Raw genomic sequence first — 9,333 nt, 5'->3', positions numbered from 1 at the left:
TGAATTCTAGATTGACATCCAGCAGGATAATCGCATCCAGTGCCCTCATCCCACCTTCTCCCTCACTGAATGGGTTGTGGAAGCCCATAAAACCCTATTGGACCAACCAACCTATCAGCTGGTATAAAGATGGTTATGACCATGGAAGGAGTGTTCACGTTGCAGTCTGTCGGACTATTAATCAGCCTGCGATTCCTTCCACTATTCTCCAAAGCGAAAGACTGTGACGATATCAAATTAACAACATCCTTGTGCATTCCTGATGTCCAGGGTTGCCATGGTAGTGGAGGGAATTATTTAAAATTTAACTGGCTGTCTTAGCCTATTGCTGGACAATGAAATAATATGTTAAGATGGTATATTGTTTTAGATTGTAAATAATTTGAGGCCAGCCCTGGAGTCCATCAGTCATGCTACTCCGTGACAGGCATCCAAGGTCCACCACAACCATCTCCCCCGGACACACTCTCCAGCAGAAATGGAAATTCCTTTAAGAGCCCATTTCTTTGTAACTGATAATTTACTGATAATTTTGGGTACACTTAGCTGTAAGTTAGAATTTAAATTCTAATGCTTATAACTTTTGTAAAAGCACCACTATTTCAAATTAAAAGTATATTTTTTTCTATTTTCAAACACTTGTAACTGCCTCTTGCCTCCATGTTATGAATTTGGATTTGCTACAGCTTTCTACTTGGGCTCAGTGGTATCAGTCATTCCCTGCTTATGGAAGTTGACTCCCATTGCCCTGTATCTGAAAACCCCTTGTGATCGGGACCAGATCTCTGCGTCTTAAACGTGTATTTCTTTAATCTCTCATAGATCTTATATTCTACTGAAATTGGAAAATCAGTAGAGTACAAGTCTAAGGTCATTATACAGAAACTGTATAGTGCTCCTGTCTGGCTGCACCTTGAATAATGCATTCAGTTCTGGTCACTGAGCCACAAGGGAAAATTCAAGCCCTAGAAGTTCCACAAGGCTGATCTCTACCATCAGAAGTTTGAGTTACGAAGAAAGGCTAGAAAAGCTAAGAGTCTTCAATCTTGAAAGGAGGCAAATGAGAGGAGGCTTTATGGAGGTATGTAAGATACTAAATGAAGAAGGAAAGATTAATTCAAAGCATTAATTTAAACCATAATGGGTCCAAACTGAACAAAAGACAAGTCCAGGACTGATATCAGGAAGCACAGCTTCTTACAAAGGGTAATAAATACTTGAAATTGTCTTCCAGGCATGGTAGATAAAAACCAGAATCATTCAAAAGGCAGTTAGATCATGTAATGGGGGACTATAGGCTTCTATGGAAGGATGAGCTGTAGGGGCCGAGTGGCCCCTCTTTGTGACATAGGATGGAGGGGGCGGAGTTCCAGGTCTGGTTGCGTTTGTGTGGGTTCAGAGGTTGGTGAAGAGAACATTAGTAATATTGAGCCTGAAGGTGATGAAAACATGGAGAAGTATTTAAATAGCTTTGGAGTGAGGGAGGGACAAAGGTGAATGATATTGCAAAGATAGAAATAAGGCACTCTGCATTGGATAGGTTTGAAGCTCAGCTCAGGGTCCAACAGCTACACAGACTGGGCACCATAAAGTTTAGTTTGAACAAACTGCTGGGAAGGCTGATGAATCAGTAGCTATTGGGGGCAGTGAGCCAAACAGGATGGCTTCCGTCTTGGTAATGGTAGATGGAGAAAGTCTTTTTCAACCATGACTTGATGTCGGTTAAGTTAGATAGCATAGCAACAGTCATTTAGTCAAGGGTGGTGGTGGAGATTTTGCTTCCATTACTCTGTCAGGAAAACCATTTAAGTGTTAGTCATTCTTTGTATAAGGAGTGCTTCCTGACATCAGTTCTGAAATTGCTTTTTACTGGATTGTCCTCTTGTCCTAGATTTTAAATTGAAATAATTACCTGGATGAATCAATTCTGTTCCAGTTAGTACCTTATGAACCGCTATAAGATCCCTTCTCATTCACCTCTTTACAAGGTTGGGTGTTGTCGGTATACATTGGGAAGGTGACCCCATATTTATAGATAATATGGGGGAATATTAACCCCCACCACAAGCAGGAGAGGGTCAGGGGGATTAAATACAGAAAATTGCGTAACCCGATCCCAACCTGTTGTGTATGCGCGGTGGGCTACATGGTGTGTCTGTGTCCCCCTCTCGAGAATTATAATATTTAAATCAGGCTCACACAGTGCAGTTGGGAGCCTGATTTAAATTTAACACTGGCTGGCTGGGTTTCCCAGGGCTCGAGAAATCCAGCAGATAAAGGGAGATGGGATCAGCCGAATTAAACTTTTTATAGCACTTAATGTGGGCCAGGAGGCGATCGGCGCCCCACCCCCCTCGATTGCCATTCTAACCCCCCCCCTTCTGCCCCGTGATAGCTCCCAGTCCTCCCTGCCCCTCCTGATTGCTGGTCCGACCTCTCCGCCGACCCCCCATCAACCCTTAATCTTTCTCGGTTGCCAGGGACCATCCCCAACGGTCCCCAGCTGCGGCCTTCTACCGCTGGCTTTCCCAGACAGTCTGTCAATCTGGCTGGCTGCCAGGTGGGAAATGGAGTAAAAAAAAATGATAATGATGTCCTGCTATTAAATTCGACAGGACCCCCACGTCCCTGGGATTTCCGGGATCCCCCCCGCCGCAAACACGCTCCACCGCTCCCTCCTCCCCTTCCCTGTAAATATCGGGGCCAATGTTTCTGAGGGGCAGCAGATAGATGAGTAATAGGAAAAAAACAAGAATAGAGCATTGGGACACACCAGAATGTGAACTGGGGGAGGACAAGAATGGAAAAGTCATTACAGGAGATGTGTTTGTTACATTTGGACAGTTAGGATGGGAAGATGGTCTGAGACATAGATTGTCAGTGACAACTGCTGAGGCGGATCTATATTTGGCTAAGATGAGCTTATTCTGCAGAGTAAAAGTGCTTCTGTCAATTTTCCTTCTTTACAGAACAGTTTGTATAGTACTCAGCACCCAATAAGGGCAACCAAGTTCAAGTGACAATCAAGACAGATACGAATGTGTTTTCACTGTTGGGAAGTTAGCCTAAAATTTCACTGGTAATGACACTGCTGACATCTTATTGGTGAAAAACTAAAAGTAAAATACAAATCTGGAAAATTGAAAATCAGCAAATAGAATGGAAAGCATTCAATTACTGGCTGCTTATTTATAAAATGAAATATATTTAGTAGCAGTGTGTGTGTTGACCAGGGTCTAATTTCACTACTGGGTTTTTAGTCTCGTACCAATTGCTATAGGCTAAGCCCGACAGGTAACATAAAATATTGAGGTGGCAGTAGCAAGTCCCACTCCAGACAAAAGTTCAGTTTCTCCATCAGCTCCGAAATGCAGAAAAAGGCCCCAAAAACCTACGATCTCACTCTGCCAGCATAACAATGGCGGAGTGGGGCTTCCTGTACTCCATACAGTTATGCAGCTGACCTCATAGAAATTCTTGGGGTCAGGCAACTTTCATACAGCCCTGAATTTTTAAGCCTCAGGGACCTTTCCGGCTGTCACAGCTGGCGAATTTTGACAGGGGTGAACTGTTCAGTAAGCTGATGCATCCAAAATATTGCCAAGGCATTACACACATGAAGTGAGTAATGAGCTACCACAGGAGAGATCTGAGGCAAGGCTTGCTTGATAATGATAATTTTCCAAGAGTACAACGACTTGTCATATCAGATCATCTGGGTTCCATCAGGCCCTGGTCTGCAATACAAAAATCAAAAGAAATATTACTCAGTGTGCAGATAGCAGGGTAAATTCCATCCATCTATGGTCCCAATGGGGAACCACACTCACAAAGAACATGGATTGGAGAATCAATGCTACAATGTTGTACCCATCTCTAATCTACACAACCTTTAAATATAGCTTCCCTGCTGAGAGAACAAGATTACAAAACTTATCGTTGTGTGTGATGTTAACCTGACCACTATTCAAGTTAATGCCAGGTATTCTGGGAGCTGCCAGAACGCCTGTGGGATGACATTGCTTTTGTTTTCTGGTTGCTTCTATGAGGCGAGTCGCCTTTTTGTCTGTGAGGGAATCATTCACCCATCTTTTCCACCCAGTTTATCATACATGAAGACTGCAGAGAGGTGCAGGTACTAGTTTGTGTTAAGGAGGAATACCAAGGGGGAAAAATTCAGTATCGCTCCGTTTGGGGCGCCATTATCGGCCGTGTGCAAAGTTTAGCGCCTGGCGCTAATTATCGCCTCCGACAGCAAACTTGGCTTTTCTCGCCCTTGGAGGTGATTGGAGCGCTAAATCAGGCGCTTCACCTCTGTCTTAAGGTGCTAAGGCCGAGGAGCGAGGCGCTACCTCACAGCGCTGGCGAAGCTCATGTGATGTCAGTCAGCAATGGAACAGAGACACACTGGCACCAGCCAATTCTTAAAGGGGAGTTCTGATGAATGGTCATCGACCTGAAACATTAACTCTGTTTCTCTCTTCACAGATGCTGCTTGACCTGCTGAGTTTCTCCTGCATTTTCTGTTTTTATCTTAAAGGGGAGGGATGATCTTGGTCTCCATCCACATCCTACTCATTGCAGCCTTGAATCTCGGCCTGAATCTCGGCCTGGAGAGACCTGTACATCAAATCTGCTGGAAGGAACAATGGAGAGACCCAGGGAGAGAGCTCAGAGTGCAGCCCCCACAGTCTCTTCTAAATAGATACAAGGAAGGGCAAATCAAAATGAACTCGCAAAGTGCTGCTCAGTATGCAAAACTCCTTCACACAGTGTTGAATCTCTCCAGAAGTCTCTCTCTCTCTCTCTCAGAATGCGTGGTGCAAAAATGTCACCAACAAAAAGAGGCAGGAAGCGGTCGCCTTTAAATAACGCTCCCCCAGTCTCTTCCTGAAAACGCTCCACTCAACCTGTCGTTGCTAGCGGCAGGCGGTGAGGCAGGGGGCGCCACTCAATATCCAGTCCGGGGCGCTACAGGGGCATTGTGCACTCGACTGACGTCACGATCTGCCGGTGCAGGAGATCGTGGCGGTAGTGTTTAGCGCCGCCGCAAAATGTCTAGTTAATTTCGCGAGCGGCGCAAACATCGCCGCACCCGGGCGCTAGTTGCTTTGCGCCCCATTAGCGCCCTCTTAAGGCGCTAACGGGAGGCGCAAACAACTGAATTTTTCCCCCCAAGTGTTTATGGTACAGTGCCTTAATATCAAGGGACATCCTGTACTCTATTCCCATTTCCCTTCTGTGGCATGTGCTCTTTCTTACAGGTTTTCTTGTAGCGCTACCTATGCCTCTGCTTCCAAGTGTCTCCCGGCCCAAGGTGTATCTGCAGCCACTACCATATTTTCTGCACCATGAAGGTTGCCTAATGAAGAAGCACATGACCTCTGTCCACAAACAACCTGAAAGTCCTTGCACCTGTCGGCGGTCTGGCATGGTAAATAGTTGCCTTTCTTTGCAAGGATTCAGATCTGCGCAAACTAATTGCTTAGAACTCTAGGGGTGCACAGGAGAGAGACAAGAAGAATTGCTAACTGTGACATCCTGTGCACAGCAAAGCTCTGCAAAGCAAAGGGCGGGGCCTGAGATAGTGCTTGGATCTGTGTTAGCAGGGAACGTAGACAGTTGCAAAAGCTCCCTGCATTCCTTCCCTGAGGCTCTCCATTATTTCCCCTGAAGTGAAAGCTGGCCTTGGCAACTTCTTGTACTCTTACATTCAATGCACCCAGAGCAACTAAATCTGCAGATACTGTAGCTATGCCCTCAGACACAGTGTAAGATGTGTGGAAATCACCCCTCGCCCCATCCAACAGTTTCCAAAGTTCAGACCCATCGAATAGACAACACAAAACCCAATGAATCTGTGAAAAACTTCCTTTACTTAAAAATCAGCAAGTGACTACAAGTAAGCATCCGACAGTTATGTAGCATATAACAATTCCCGATTATACTTTAGCATACACAGAGCAATCCCTTTACTTTAAGCTCAAGCGATAATAAACAAAACAGCATATACATACTAACACCAGTGATTGGTCAATTTGGTGATGACTAGACGTATAATTTCTGACAACTGACCAGGTTGCCCGACTGCAGCTCCGAGTGTCTTCCTACAGCATCTTTTATACCTAAAAACCTGGCAGCTCTCCCACTGCGTACGTGTCCCTAACTATACAGATAATGGTCATTAGTTGGTTTTCAGTTCCTCTGATCAATAGTCTGTTAAGCATCCGTGGGCTTCAAGGCCGGTTACATTCCATAGTCTGAAGATGTTTCTGTTTTTGCAATGATTCAACAACTCAATAGTCTCTCCCCACAGAACTTCCAAGGTCTGTTTTCCTTATCTGTTGAAAGACAGTTGGCAGCTTTCACAGCTTACAACCATAAGCAAAAAGTTCTCTCAGCAACCAGTTTCTTGGCCTCGCGAAGTATGCTGGTACATAAAATGTGGTCAGCTTTTAAGTTTTGGTCAAGTTACAGCAGAAGTTATGACAAATAGTGTGTTCTTACAGTCCACCCCAAGTGACTGTGCACCCGAATCTTTGGGTCACGTACACTTACAACTTGTAGGCATCGTCCTTTTCTTCTTCCTTCGGCATCTTCTGCAACAGCTTAACCCACTCTTGTTGCTTGTGTTTCCTGTTGACTCAACAAGTTATCATTAGTAAGTATAACACAATCACCAACTGAACAATGACCAAAATGTGGGAGATAATTCTTAGCCAGGGATGAACCTCGATACTCATACCGATATCCCACCATGACGAATCATCCCCGACCATAAGGATTGCTTTACACAGTTCGCAATTTTCTTGGGCCAAGGTATAGAAGTGTTTTCGGGACTGACTAATGTGTCTCATTAACTCTACCAGGTGTTCTGGCAGTGGTGGAATGTCATAGCCAAACCGAGTCACGTTCTGATGTAATTGCTCCTTTAGCTCATCTTCTACTGTGATATCTACTTGCCTATGCAAATATATACTTAATAAAAACCGTGCCCCAAGTCTCACAGGTTGGACTAGGGTGAAGCAAAAAGTTCCCGCCACAATAGGACAAGTCTGGTTCTTACCATACTGGTATTCCCGGTGTATGGTGGTGACACAATATTCACCCTTCCCTCGATACGCAGATCATACGGGGAAATACTGCCCTGCAATCACTTTCATGGTGCAGTTCCATTCTATCCCATCCCAATCAAACCCGCATGCAGAGGCTGCATGTTCTACCACGTCATAAAGGTAGATGAATATATCCCGAGCTTGAGCGCACCCGGTAAGATCTGGGGCCACCAATGTGGTCCCATCCACTTGGGTCACATACTTCTTCGGGGGGTTCGTTATACCTTATTAAGTGGTCTTCCCCGACGTACTCCTATATTCTCCATGCGGAATAGAGGATTTGGTGTCGCCTTTCTGGGTAAAATGGGATAATATAATACCATCCCTAACAGGGTGATGTTATTTTGTTCCTGCAAATGGCATTTATGTTTCACTGGGTACACCTGTACCAACCCCCTGGCTTGACACATATTCATTGTAAATTGATACGTGGACATTGCCCTCAGATGTCGAGTCACCCACGAGGGTAGCAATGTGCTGCAGGTTTTCTCGGACTTGTTCCACTAACCAAGGTCCATGCATTACACAAACATCATTTCGCGCAGTCTCTCTAGAGGCATTCTGGTCATCCTTTAAAACTTGATTTATCTTTTTAGCATGGGATTCTAAATATTTAACCACATCCTGCAGATGAATGGTCAAAATTTGGTCCTCCTTCAATTCCTCTTGTTCCAGACCATTCAGTTTATTCAAAATTTCCCTTAAACAATTTCTAATCGCCTTTACGGATTGATCCAAACTGACCAAATCTAAACTATTAAGGAGGGAGGTTCCAGTATTAAAAACAGTTGCTGCATCTTTTATCAGACCCCGTCACCTTCTGATATGGTCCCCTTTAATCCCGTACCCGACATCGTTTTCTCCAATGATCTCAGCACTATTTTCCCCAAAGTTATTGTTAAATCCATTACCCTCCTCTGGTGTAATTGCTCCTTTAGCTCATCTTCTACAGTGATATCTACTTGCCTATGCAAATGTATACTTAATAAAAACCATGCCCCAAGTCTCACAGGGCCCATGTGATATAACGGCTCTAATTCTGATTCCACCAGTGCTGTGCTGGCCCTTTCCCAAAATCCCTCTATTAATTCCCACATCATTCTTCCATATAACCGCACTGTCTCTGGCTTGCAGCAGTTCGGCAGTCCCACTTCAGTCAGATTCAATATTACCTCGTGATGCACATTATGGTACAATATCATCCGAGCTGGGATTACCACTAGCCCATTTGTCGGTCCCGGGATGTGTTTAGGGCAAGTGACCTGGGTTGTATTTTGTCCTTCCTGTGATTGTGTTTTATTCATAGGGAGGGGAATTTTCGGTCGAACTTTTAATTCTACTGCATGTATAACTGCTCTTCCATCACCACATCCCCTTATGTGATAGGTGCTAATATCAGTACCGTTGCTATCCCATTGATAGAGTTCCTTAGCCCTATTACGGGCAAACATCGTACAACTGGTCACATCCCTTTCAATCACCAACAAGCCATCTGAATCATCCAACTGGAACCCACCTGTTACCCCACTTGGACTTGCACATCCGTAAATTCCCTCATAATTTTCCTACCATCAGGGCCAACACAACAGGGTGTCTCCTGCTGCTCGGGATTGGGTCGGGCTTCCTACATTCCTCCGAGGGTCCCCTATTTGATAATACCTTGAATGGTTCTGTTTGTAAGAACCACACCCTTGGCCCAGTGATTTTGCATTTTATGGATACCCCCTACCTTCCTGGACCTCATAAGTGGTAACCCACACTGTACCCGAACATGCGGCTTCGCAATTACCCTTGTTGCACTGGAGGGTAATGTTTTCAGCGGCGCCACGGGATGGTGTCTCTGGGGCAACTGCAATCAAACTATTATAGGGAAAATTGTTAGTTGTGGTCCAGTATGCCGAATAGGCTGATGAGGAATCTTCGAGATAGAGCAGAATCACGATCATTGGCCAGAATAATTCTTTCATTTTATATAGCTTCTTGCCTGTGGGGATAAGGGACAAAAACGGAGTGTTACTCCCGGCCTTGCACCCTATGTCCACCCATTCATTCAGGCTCCCATTACTGATGTATATATTTATTTTAAGCAAAACAAAACGGGCTTCCTACTTTTCTTTTTCTGCATTGGGCAATTTTCCCACTCCTACCACTGATGATACTTCAAGGGTGTCTTTTTATTTCTTTTACTACGCCGCCATGGGGTAGGAGGGGCTTTTCG

The 9,333-nt window shown here is 44.8% G+C and overlaps 1 long non-coding RNA gene across 4 annotated transcripts; it reads right to left on the bottom strand.

Moving 5' to 3' along the window:
• Window positions 1-5,853: 5,853 nt before the first annotated feature.
• Window positions 5,854-8,431, bottom strand: LOC147115811 (uncharacterized). Of its 4 annotated transcripts, none has more exons than XR_015078689.1 (2): window positions 8,288-8,431; window positions 5,854-6,636 (listed from the first exon to the last, which is right to left on the bottom strand). It is a non-coding gene; the product is annotated as an uncharacterized LOC147115811 (long non-coding RNA). The 4 variants fall into 4 exon arrangements; XR_015078691.1 differs by lacking the exon at window positions 8,288-8,431 and adding an exon at window positions 7,624-8,005; XR_015078690.1 differs by lacking the exon at window positions 8,288-8,431 and adding an exon at window positions 7,340-7,602.
• Between the last annotated feature and the right edge of the window lie 902 nt (window positions 8,432-9,333).

Source organism: Somniosus microcephalus, chromosome 6, assembly GCF_052327205.1.
Source record: "Somniosus microcephalus isolate GS21.2 chromosome 6, FLI_Smic_1.0, whole genome shotgun sequence".
NCBI classification, from domain to species: domain Eukaryota; kingdom Metazoa; phylum Chordata; class Chondrichthyes; order Squaliformes; family Somniosidae; genus Somniosus; species Somniosus microcephalus.
This window is presented reverse-complemented; position numbering and strand designations above follow the sequence as displayed.